Source organism: Rousettus aegyptiacus, unplaced genomic scaffold (genome assembly GCF_014176215.1).
Source record: "Rousettus aegyptiacus isolate mRouAeg1 unplaced genomic scaffold, mRouAeg1.p scaffold_m13_p_3, whole genome shotgun sequence".
Classification (NCBI taxonomy): Eukaryota; Metazoa; Chordata; class Mammalia; order Chiroptera; family Pteropodidae; genus Rousettus; species Rousettus aegyptiacus.
Genome location: NW_023416306.1, coordinates 101,381,431 through 101,394,089, shown reverse-complemented (window position 1 = coordinate 101,394,089; position 12,659 = coordinate 101,381,431). Strand labels below are relative to the sequence as shown.

The 12,659-nt window shown below is 33.3% G+C and overlaps 1 long non-coding RNA gene across 4 annotated transcripts in view; it reads right to left on the bottom strand.

Annotated features, from left to right (window-relative positions):
• LOC107513527 overlaps window positions 1–12,659 on the bottom strand; it is a 479,315-nt gene that overhangs the window by 108,950 nt on the left and 357,706 nt on the right. For all 4 annotated transcript variants that reach the window (XR_004956357.1, XR_004956356.1, XR_004956355.1 and 1 more), the window contains one exon: window positions 3,233–3,383. This is a non-coding gene — a long non-coding RNA (uncharacterized LOC107513527). The remainder of the gene's footprint in view (window positions 1–3,232; window positions 3,384–12,659) is intronic.

Genomic DNA, 12,659 nt, shown 5'->3' with positions numbered 1-12,659 from the left:
ATAACAGCTTTTATTTAGCATATTTTTGCTGACTGTTTTTACACTTTTTTGCTACCTCTAGCCTAACCATATTTGTCTCATTCTTTTGCAAATCTTCAAATTCTAAATTAAATGAAGCTAGAATCTATTCTGCAAGAAATGGTTCATCTAATGTTCCTGTTTTTCAATTCTAATTTAAAGCCGTCAACTTCAACTCCTGTGCACTTATACCTTCTCGAATTTCATCTCCGTAGCACAAATGGTACTGTAGCTCACAGGAGTAATTTTAGTATAATTAATATTTCAATTGTTTGCTGAGAGACTACATCTAATCTCTTTAGACACTAATCAGTTTAACTTCTATGTAACCTCAAAGAAAAAAGGTCACCTTTATAATCTCAGATCTGATAAAGAATAGTTTATTTTTATTCCTGATATGATCATTTAAATATTTCTTCTCCAGCACTTCCTATTGCTTGTTTTAAAATTATAATTCTGGTGTTAATAAACTGTATTATAAGAAAAGTCACTATCTCCTATTAGAAAAACACTTCTCGCTGCCTTTGTAGTATAGGGTTCACAGAGGAAGCGAAGGAGGCTTCTATCTTACCAACTCTCTCCATCTGGGTGATGGAAGATGAGTTCTCACCCCTTTCAACCTAAAGCTGTTACATAGACTAAGGTACTACTGGAGTGGAGGCATTGTTCAGTTGATTCTGCTCACTCAGTGATCCCACAAAAGTAAGCGTACAACTGTGAACACTCAATTTACGCCCTTCCAATTTGGGCATAAACTTTGGTGTCCACTCAGTTCCAGAATAACTGAAAGGTAGATGTGTCAGTTCCTGAATGTATGACTACCTCATTTTCTGGGATAACATAAATAAAAAGCTACCAGATTCTTAACTTGAAGTAATAGCTACAAAGAGCAAAGGTGAACCAAAGTTAAAGTGCAAAAAGTGATTGTTTTCTTATTTCATCAGAAACATCGCACGGGAACCACTGTAGGTTTGACTTCCTAGCTCCCCCTCAGGGCCCACTACCTTGGATCACACAGAGCATATCTCTCGCAGGATGGAGGCTTGGTATCTGTGGCTTTCTCCCATCTTCTTCTTAAGCCAGCCTTACTAACATCAAGGTTTTCTGTCTGTGCACACTTGCATTAAGGACAGGACAATGTCCCATCCCTAATCAGAATATCTCTGATTATTGGCATTCCACTTCTTCTTCAGCACCTGTCTTTTATTTATTTACTCACAAGAACAGTTAAAAACAAGAGAAACAGATGTTGTTGAGCTCATCAAAATATATACTTTTCTTCAGTTGAATCTCACCTAGCTTCAAATGAGAACAAGATGTTCTTTCTGCTATGGATGTTCTTCTACTGCTAATTTCTAATACCTATGATTTTCCCAGGTCTCAGTTCAATGGTATTAAAATCCCCAGTAAGTGATATTTATATGAGGGCAAGACCTTCTTTCATGAAGGAGAAGACCCTTTAGGAATGTATACATACTCCTTAATAGCAATTCAGACTTCTCCAGAAATAAAAATAATAGAAACAGAATTGTAGAGCAGAAAAAATCAGTAATTTTCAACCTATTTTTCCTCATGAACCTCATTTTCTAACAACTGTTATACAGTGTAATTTGATGGGTACTATCAACCTTTAGTTTTTTTTCCTACTAGTCTCACAGCTTCTCACATAGGCATTCTGATCTTCCTATTATTTGCAGGTTTGATAGCCAGAAGAGATGCATTGTCTCCAAAACATGCACGTTTTAGAGGAAGCACCCTAGGGTGCTCTTTCTTATTGTTTAATTTAGTGACATCATAGAAATTCAAATCTAATAATCTAAAAAATACTAGAAATAACTAAAAAAGAATATTCAAGAACTTATAATATCAATCATTTATTAAATACTATGTATAGATTCTGGATTAGATTCATTCATTTAACACACACACACACACACACACACACACATATATGTTTTATATATCTATAAAACAAACTATTCTCTAGGCATTGTTATAAACTTGGGCTATAACAGCGAGCAAAGCACACAATTCCCTATTAGCATGGTATAACAGGCAGCCTTTACTATGGCCCCCGCCGCCAGTAATCCCCAATTCATGGTATTCGCCTCCTTGTGTAAAACTCGTCCAGTGAATGTGAGCTGGACCTAGCGGTTTACTTTTAATAGAATATGGCAAAGTGTCACTTCAGAGATTAGGTGCAAATAATGTGGCTTCCATATTGAAATTCTCTTTCTTTTGCTTGTTCTCTCTAAAGAAAGCCAGCTGCTATGTTGTAGGTTTCTTTATGAAAAGGTATATGTGGCAAAACTGAGGGGAGGCCTCTGGCCAATGTTCAGCAAAGAACTGAGGCCTTTGGTCTAGCAGTCCACGAGGAACTGGATCCCACTAACAACTGCATGAGAGAACTTGGAAACTCTTTCTTTAAGCAAACACCTTTATATAAGGCACAACCACAGCTGTAAGTTTGACTGAAATCTCAGGGGAAAATTTGAACCACGGGCACCCACCTAAACTATGCCAGGAATCCTGACCCACAAAAAGTGTGACAAAATAAATGTTTGTTGTTTTAAGCCACTATGTTTTGAGTTAATTTGATATGGTATGTAATAATGGATAACTGAAGAAGAGACATAGGTAAAAAAGAAAGATAGGTAGTACTGAAAGAGAATAGCAAGGTCACAAAAGGAGTCACTCAGGTAATAATATTTAAGCAAACCTGAAGGAAGTGAGAAGGTAAACTATCATGATATCTAGGAGAAGAAGTTTCCAGGAAAATGAAAAGAACAAGATCAAATGCCCTGAGGCAGAATTAATTCTGTTAAGAATACAAGAATGCCAGTGTGACTCAACAGAAAATAGTGAGAGAAATGAGATCATAAATATAAGGAGAAGCCTTATGGATATGTCTGTCTGTCTTTCTGTCTGCCTATCTGTAATTTTTTTTTTTTCTGGAATGAAGGTAGGCAGAAATCTCAGCGCTTGTATCTTTTTGTGAAGACTCTGAATTTTTATAAAAGCAAAATTGGAAATATTTTTATGGCTTTAGTAAAGATTATACCAGATGGGGAAGCCAAACAGAAGCCTAGTAGCAAAGAAATGCAATGCATATCAAATATTATTTAATTAACTCCTTAGGACAACCCTGAGAAGGGGATATCACTAACCATACCTTAATTATAAGGAAACAATTCAGAATAGAGAAGTGTCTTACCCAAGGTCATGCAGCTCATAAATGGAGAATCAGAATTTGAACTCATGTTCTTCTGTTTCCAAACTGGAATCTTTACATCGGAGTAATATGCAGCATTATCTGTCGCCGCACCCCGACCTACCCATATGTCAAATATTGAAAGATATACAAACTGGAAAAAAAAAAGAGAGAATAGACAAGTGAGAAATAGGATGACATGGATGGGGGAGGGTATTTATCCAATTATTTTATGCAACAGAATTAATGACGTAGTATTTCTTCAATCTTTTTTAAAGCAGGAAACATTACATGTGGAGAGAACAGTATATGTTGGGTGACTTATCTAAAATCACTGAAGTCAATACAGGGGAGAATTAGAATTCACTTCTATGAACTTTCAATTTCTTGCTCAACCACCAGAGAACACTCCTTTCCTATCAGTTCACTTTTATGAGGTATTTTGCTGATGAAAAGTGCTATTATTATCTTTTAAAAAAATTAAGATAAAAACATTTCTAAAAGAATTATAATTGATTATGTCATCCTTATACTTTAAGTTGCTGAAGTTCACCAAATTATAGTGCATTAATAAATGAAGATAGTATTTCATTAAAGACTTCAGACATTTTCTGAAATGAATTGAAATTAACAAAAGGATTTGGAGGGTAAAATGCAAATCTTCTGTAAAATTCTTTTCTATAAAACTGTTCAAAAGCCCAAGTGATTATTAATACAGCAGATTAGTAGTCTGAATTTAAAATAACACAAGTGAACTTTGAAATCAAATAAATAAGTTCCCACATTTTTGTTTATGTCCAGACACTGTTAATTTATTACACCATAGAATGTAGTTGATAAATTTTTATCTGTTTAGGAACACGGGAAAATAATTCCTTACCTCTGCTAAATCGATCCTATTTCTCTGAGAAAATGTTATTAGTTGGATGAATACCTTTTGTTTTATTAGATAAGACCTTTAGTCAAGTAATAATAGCTAGTAGGTAGAGACACTGTGCATAGCTTTCAACAAATATTAATTTTAATTCTTGTAAACAGTACTAAAAATATCATTAGCCTTGTTTAGACAATGAGGAAACTGGGAATCAGAGAAAATTATCGCATAACTAATAAATGGGAAAGCCAGGATTTCTACCTGGATGACTTAAGTCTTCTGAATCAACGTATTTCAACTAAGGTTTTACTCAGAGGATAAAAATTCTGGGTCATTTACTATTTATTTTTTATTTTCTGGATTTTTTTTCCCGTGTGTGTGTGTGTGTGTGTGTGTGTGTGTGTGTGTGTGTGTGTGTGTGAGAGAGAGAGAGAGAGAGAGAGAGAGAGAGAGAGAGAGACACAGAGAGAGAGAGAGAGAGAGAGAGAGAAGAGAATTCAAAATATTTGAATTTTAAATGATTGTTTACATCTTCTTTTTCTCAGGTATAAAACACAAAGGAGAAATCAAAAGATGTTGCCTGGAGCTATCAAGCTGGATTATTCCTTTTATGAAAGGCTGGATTTAGCCTTTTATGAAATGTTGTTGTCTGATAAAAACCTATTCAAAGTGACCTCAATAAGAAAACCTCCTGTGAGCAAATAACTTCAGGGCATCGGCAAGTTGCATTCATTGCTGCAGATTTTAGCTTCTATCTTAATTGATGGTGTTGCTTTGTCCTCTTTGAAAACTTTTACCATGTAAGAATCTATATTATTATTACTATTAAATCAATTGTGTATTATTGTTACTATTATTTTTAAAATCAAAACAAAACTGATCAACCCAAAGAGAGTGGCTCAGTGGTTAGCCATGACACTTTCCATATGCTATTTTCTCTTTAAAGACTTTTTAGCATTTCCAAAATGATCTTCCACTCTAATCCTTGACAGTCTTCTTAATTACTGGCTTCCCTCTAAGAAAGATTGACTGAATAAATAGTAGATTCCCTATCTTTTTTAAAAAATTATTTTTTAAAATTAAAATATTTAACTAAATTTTAATTATAGGGCCCAAAGCAGTACTATCATATAGAAGAGGCTCAAATATTATTTGCTTAGTGACTAAATAAAATACTAATTTAATGTAAATAAAAATATTTGCTAGGAATCAAGGTTCTGTTTTCTTCGTGAAAATTTCCTCCAAAGACACTAAGCTCAATCTCATTATCACTGAGGAAAAAGAATTAAAACATGACCCTTTTTTATATCTCAAGACATGCACCCTCTACATATAGGTATCCAACAACTTTTTAAAAAATTGTTTATCTAATATTATGATACCATTTTAATCTCTATAATCAATGCCAGAATTCCTTTTATAATGTCCTGTATCAGTAGGTCTGAAAAAAATATCCAACTGGCTGGCTGGCTATCTATCATCTATCTATCTATCTATCTATCTATCTATCTATCTATCTATCTATCTATCATCTATCTATCAATCATCTATTATCTATCATCTACCTATCTATCATCTATCTAATTTGGCCCATGAAGGTGGTTCTTTAAAATAAGCCCTAAATTATTAAGTCTTATTTAAGAAGTTAAATAGTTTGAGATCATTTTTAGAACCATTTTAAAATCACCAAAATCTTTTTGTACATATCAATATTTTTGTGTACAACCTTTTGGAATCTCTCTTTCCATATATATACACACACATACAAATTTATATGTATGTATATATAGCTATTATAATATTGTTATATATGTAATATATGTATTATATATTTTGTAATGGAAAACATATATCTATATGTATATATATACATATATAACTATACTACATATATTTTATGTGTTATATATTTCATAATAAAAATATATATTTCTGTATGTATTATACACCATTTATATTTATTTATATATGTATTTCTGATGTTTTCCATTGCTTGACTTCTGTAACTTAATTATCCTCTGTGTACCACCTAGTTGAGAACCTTATTCTAACAAAAAGTACAAGAAGTCTTATTTTTCAATCAGTCATAAAGCTTGCTAGTTTACCCTCTTCTCCATTCATTCCCATGGAGCTGATGTTAAATTAATGCCAAAAGAGACATGATAGCACTGGGATCTTCACTTAGTCTATACGGGGATGAACATACACTTACTCATTCATAAATATTTATTTAGTACGTACTATGTTTCAGGTGTTTAAGTTGTCTTATTATACTATTATACTATGTTACAGGTGTTTAAGTTGTCTTATTATACTATTACTTATAAAGTTATTTAAAATCTCCTTATCACCAATACTCAACATTGATATTTACTGAGAGAAGGGCAAAACTTGGAGGAGTGTAACAGCTATTTGGCTTATAAAAAATCTTTAAAATCTCTCTGAATTGGGTTTGAGTTGAGCCAATTTTAGATTCACATAATATACTGTAATTCATGTACAAAAATATCCCAAAAACTTCTGGCAATTAATAGTTTCATCCTTCTTTTACATTTTTTCAGAAACTAAGGGGCAATGACTACTGGAGTGCTAAGTCCTGGGAAATTAACTCTCCCTGAGTTTTGTGTACTTTTCTTCCAAGTTTCTTCTCAGTCTATGGCATTCCTTAGATTGACTCTCTTAGCTACAGACAATAATCAATCTCTCTTTTCTGTTTACTTTAAAGCTTTATTTCCTGAGAAGAGCAGCTAGCGAGCCAAATAGCTCTATGACTAGAAGAAAATGAATCCCCAATGTATATATATTTTATCTTGAATTAGTAAGGCTAACCCACTGCCACCATATTGGTCACACAGAAATTGTGGAAGGATAGCATACAGACTTGAAAGGCACATTGAGATTGATGTAGCACAAGAAGAATGATATTAATTTTGTTCCCTGTCAAGACTTTGCAAGAATTGTTCTTTCTACTGGAAACTGTTCTATCCCCTATCCACCTGGTGATATCTTTTAAAGTCCAACTTAACGCTGGATGCTTTTGTAGCCTCTCCTGGCCCTTCTTCGGACTCAGTTCATAACCACTGTCTCTTCTGTGTAATCATTATTCTTTGTATATATACTATTTATATGTCTGTGTATCCCCTATGACTGTGAATATTATATTGAAAGAACAATGTTATTCAGCATTATCCAAGAGACATCTGTGAAAGCAGGTGTGAGAAGGATGTGAAGGAGGAGGCACAGAACAAGGAGATGAAGAGGGAAAGAGGAAGAGATCAAAGAAAGAGAAAAAAGTAAGGGATGAAAGAAAATATACCAGGATTTGGGTTTGAATACTGTGTTATCTGTTCGTAGGGCCTGATGCATGTTTTTAGGTGGTTTGACTCTATGGCCACAACAACTAATTAACCTTTGAAGAATATATATTTTAAAAGGTCCACCTATTCTCACAGATTTTAATTCTATGATTAAGAATTATTAGAGCTCAAACAAAAAAAATAAAACTTTAAAAACAATTTCTTTATTAATTGAAGAATTGATTTAAAATTTTCCCTCCCCCCGTATACCTCCCTCTCCTCCCTCCCCTCTGGTAACCACTAGTATACTGTCCATGTCCATGAGTCTCTGTCCTGCTTTGTTGCTTTTAGGTTTAAATCCCACATATAAGTGACATCATGTGATTTTCAACTTTTTTCTGTCTGGCTTATTTTGCTTAGCGTGATTATCTTGAAGTCCACCCATGTTGTTGCAAATGGCAGTATTTCATCTCTTCTTATGGCTGAGTAATATTCCATTGCATATATGTACCACAGCTTCTTTAGCCAATCATCTATTATAGGGCACTTCAGTTGCTTCCATGTCCTGGCCACCCTGAATAATGCTGCTATGAACATCGGATATGAATCTTCAAGTCTTTGGGGTAAATACCCAGTAGAGGGATTGCTGGATCATATGGTAGATCAATTCTTAGTTTTTTTGAGGAACCTCCATACTGTTTCCCATAGTGGCTGTACCAATTTGTAGTACCACCAACAATGTATGAGGGTTTCTATTTCTCTGCATCCTCTCCAGCATTTGTTATTACTTGTCCTGTTGAGTATAGCTATTCTAATAGGTGTTGAGATGGTATCTCATTATGGTTTTGATTTCTATTTTCCTAATAGTTGGCGATGTTGAGCATCTTTTCATACATTTTTTGGCCATTTGTATGTTCTCTAGGGAGAAGTGTCTGTTCAGGTCCTCTGCCCATTTTTTGATTGGATCGTTTGTTTTGTTGTTGTTACTGAGTCATTTGAGTTTTTGTATATTTTGGATATTAGGCCCTTATTGGAGGTGTTACTTGCAAATATATTTTCCCATTAGGATGGCTGTCTCTTTACCTTGTTGATGGTTTCTTTTGCTGAGCAGAAGCTTTTTATAAAACTCCATTTTTTGTTCTATGATAGTCCTCATACTATGAAGTGTAATGCCAGAACTGAAAAATGTTAGGTATATTAAACAAAGCCTGTTTCATTAAAAATTCACAACAAATTTGAAAAGTAAAAAAGAGCTTAACATATTTGGTTGGAATAAAAATGATGTCTTATGTATCTATATTGGAAATTTATATTGTAAAGTTTATTCTATTTGGATAGGAATAAAATATTTCAACCTATCAGAAATGATTTATGAAATAAAGGCTCTAGTGACTGAAGCATTAATTATTGGAACAGTCTCAGGGAGCATAATCCTCATCCTTCCATCTCTTTACCCATTTACCTATTTGTGATAGATTAATGCATTAATGGGTTCTCTCAGAGCCTGCTTGAGCTTTAAGTCAGACTTTTCTCTGCCCAGCTATTAGATGGCCTCCCCAATCCAGTTAGAGCTCAATTTATAATCCAATGAGAATATTATTCATCTAAAGCCTGAATAATAATACTGTAATGTACATTTTAAAGTGTCCCACATTAAAGACATGCTCAATTTGTTTAATGCCTATACAAACTTTTCTACTAATAATTTACTTTTATTGTAAAATCAACATTCTATTTTTTTATTTATCAAGTATATCACTCATGTATTTACTTTTCTTCAAACTAGAATGTGTTATAATCTGTTTCTACTTAATATGTGATAATAGTACAGAATGCAGCTCTAGATAAAGGAACAAAATGAATGAGAAACTTGGTAGTTATCCAGATAATTTGATTACTCTTGGATATTGGTCTGTATAATTCTATCTCCGTGTTTTTTTTTTTTAACTTGATTTATATGGTTCAATCATCTGCTAATTGTTAAGCAGTTAATCATCCTTTATTTTAAAGAAACTAAGATCTTCAAAGCCCAGGGTTACATTTTTATGAGGATAAGTTGTGATAGTTTACATTGTTTAAACAGTGACAAAATCATTGACGGTGTCGTGGAAAGATTCAAAGACCTAGGGAAGCTATTAACAATTTAGCTTTTCCAATCCATGTAGGAATATTAATTCTACTTTCCTAAGAAAAATTTATGGATGTCTTTAATAATATGAAAATATCTCAGCTGCTAGTGTGCATCTCTGCTATGTGTTTTTGACCTTATCATCTGACATTGTTAAAGTAGCACAGGTCTTCCAAAAGACCTTAAGTAGTTTGTTATATCAGACAATTTATACAGAGATTGATTAATTAACGAAAATGGAATGAGTTGAAAGAGTTAATACAAAGTCCCATGCAACAGCAAATTTTCGAATTACTTAATGATACTGAAAGAAAAAAAAGTGATTTAGGTTCTAGCTTTAAAAATGTAGATATTACAGTTAAAAGAAAAAAATGCTGATTTTGGACAACATACTTCACATCTGTGGGCCTTACCTTCCTAAGGTGTGCTGTGATTGTGTTGTGCTACAAAATCTTTAAGGTTCCTTCTGTGTCTAAAATTATTTGTTATATTATATTATATTAATAATATTGTTATATTATGCAATCTTATTATATTATATCATACTATATTGACAATTTCACTCATTCAGGAAATAATGGGGTTGTCCTCAACTCTAAATGATTATACTTAAGCAAATGATTATACTTAAGCAAATTTTGAAATTTCACGTTGAGCGTCAATAGCAAACATGAATTTAACAGTATTTAAATAAGGTGCATTGCCAAAGCTTTTCCACAATTATCTGACATGATCCTCTCAAAAATACTTGTGAAATACATCCTGCTACTATCCACATTGTTATAGATAAGAAAACTGAGGCATCAAGAAGTTAGATAATTTTGCCAAGTTTGATTAATGGAGAGCCATTATTTGAATTCTGGTCTCAGATTTCAGTCTTTACACTGTCTGTTCCTGGATTTCACCGTTTTAAGATCCACTAACCAGGCCATTATCATTATGAAGGTTAGCAGAGTCATCTTTTCCTTAGAGAAGTTCTATTCTGGCACCCTTTGTCTGGCTTCATGGTATTGAAATACTCTTTACTTCTGAATCCAAAGAACAGCAGCTTCTTCCAGATTCCAGACTTCAAATTAGCAGATACAGACTCTAACTTTAGTGCTCTATTGTGCAGAAAAGGTCAAAATAAAGAAGAGGCATTTTAGTTCCTGTGGATAGTTTTTAAAGTTTACATTCTCTCTTTTAGTGTTTTTAATTTAAAAGCCTAAAGTTATGGATAATTTCCACTTTCACATACCAGTGCCTTCATCCTTTGATTGCCTTGGAAATATTGCACAGTTAATATTTTTACCTCCTCTCAACGAATTCTCTGCCTCCCAAATATCTTCTTTCCTGGGTTTTGGGTTGCCTCTAAATTATAGTATATAAATTACAATTGGGGAAGGGGGATTAAAGCTCAGGATTAAAATGAAGGAAAACATAACAAAATTTGTCATTTTCATAATGGTTTTTTTTTCTGTTAAATTGAGCACTGTATATTGATGATCCAAGTATTCATATAATTATTGCTTTAATTATACATGTGATTACACTTAACTTTGTAATATTGTTACCATGGGACTAAGAGATTATAATTAAAAAAAATTTTTTTATATTAATTCCCTTCCTTTTATGGATTTTTTAAAGCAACATGTTTAAAATAAAGTGCCGCCTCTATCGTGACATTTATATATTTGTATACATAATGATCATTTAGATTCTATTTAATGTTCTTGTAACAGTGATGTTAGTTTTCAGCTATTTAAAGAATTGTAATCTCCAAACCAGATTTAATATTCACCTTTCCTTTCTAATGTAAACACTTAGAGATGTTTCTGCAGAGTCATTTTTTTTCTATACCATAATGAGAAGGTCTAGTGTTTAGAAATGCTTTCATGCTCAGGTGAACTTATATATGACATATAATTAGTTATGTTTTCCAACAAGATACTATTGCTTATGAAAGATGATTTGTCATTGGACATATTTCTTACTCTCTCATTTTTAAAAAACTCTGCTTTCACACTTAGAACAAAATATCTTATAGAACTTGTTTTATTAATGGATATATAGATAGATAGATAATAGATAGACACACACACACATACACATATTCCTTTGAAATAACTTATCTTTTTTTGAAGTAGTTAGTTTTTTCCCCTCAAAAATAGAAACTAAATTTTGTGCAAACATCCAAGGTTAAAAGCAAGGGGAGCCCAACTAGTTGGTAAGATCTTGCAGAAGGGTGACACAGACACCGCCAGGTAACAAGCCCACTACAGTCCACGTATTTGACACTGTTCCATGGCTTAAATCCTTTAAGTAATTTATTTTCTCTATTTCACTTCACGTGTGCGGTGCAAACATAAAGCTGCAATTGGATGCTGTTACCTGTCTGCCAGTCACAGGAGGAAGACTTCCCTCTTTATCCGTAATGGAAAGATTGAGGCTATAATCATTGTTTCTGTTACCCTTATTCTATAAAATTCACATTTTTCTTTCCCATTCCTGACTGTTGGCACTTTACTCTCTCCAGGAATACAGTGCTGTCCTTTCTGCTCTGCCTTTGGCTGCTTTCCCAATATGAGAAGATAGAATTAGTACATACTCCCTAAGGAGGAAGGGAGGGGACCCAGCGGGGTGCTTCCTCAGTTCCTTCAACCATGTGCAGGGAGTATGCACAAAGGCGCCCCTGGAACCAGCTAACATTGTATTTTGTGATGAGTAGTACCAGTGCCTCTGTATTCATGCATAGCCAGCCCAAGGGAAATAATACACAAATATTAATTATTTGGAGATAATAATATGTGTACAGCTCTTGATCCGTGTGTACAACTCCCATTGATATTCCATTAAGAAAACAAAAACACATTCATTCACAGTCAGTGTTTGCCCAACTTATTTTTAAAGACGTGTGGGTGTCTTCTAAGGGGAACGTTATACAGAATCACTGCTTAATAAAATCACATGCCTGTGTATAATTTTAATAGTTGAAGTTAGACTATGGCCTTAAGTCTTCACATGCTATTAATAGGAAGGAATGCTAAATTACTACTTTTTTGAAGCAAAATCTTCAAACTAAATGAATAAATTTGATCAGGTTTTGCTTATACATTCTGGATCTGAGAGCAATCAAAAGGTAAGAAAGTGAGT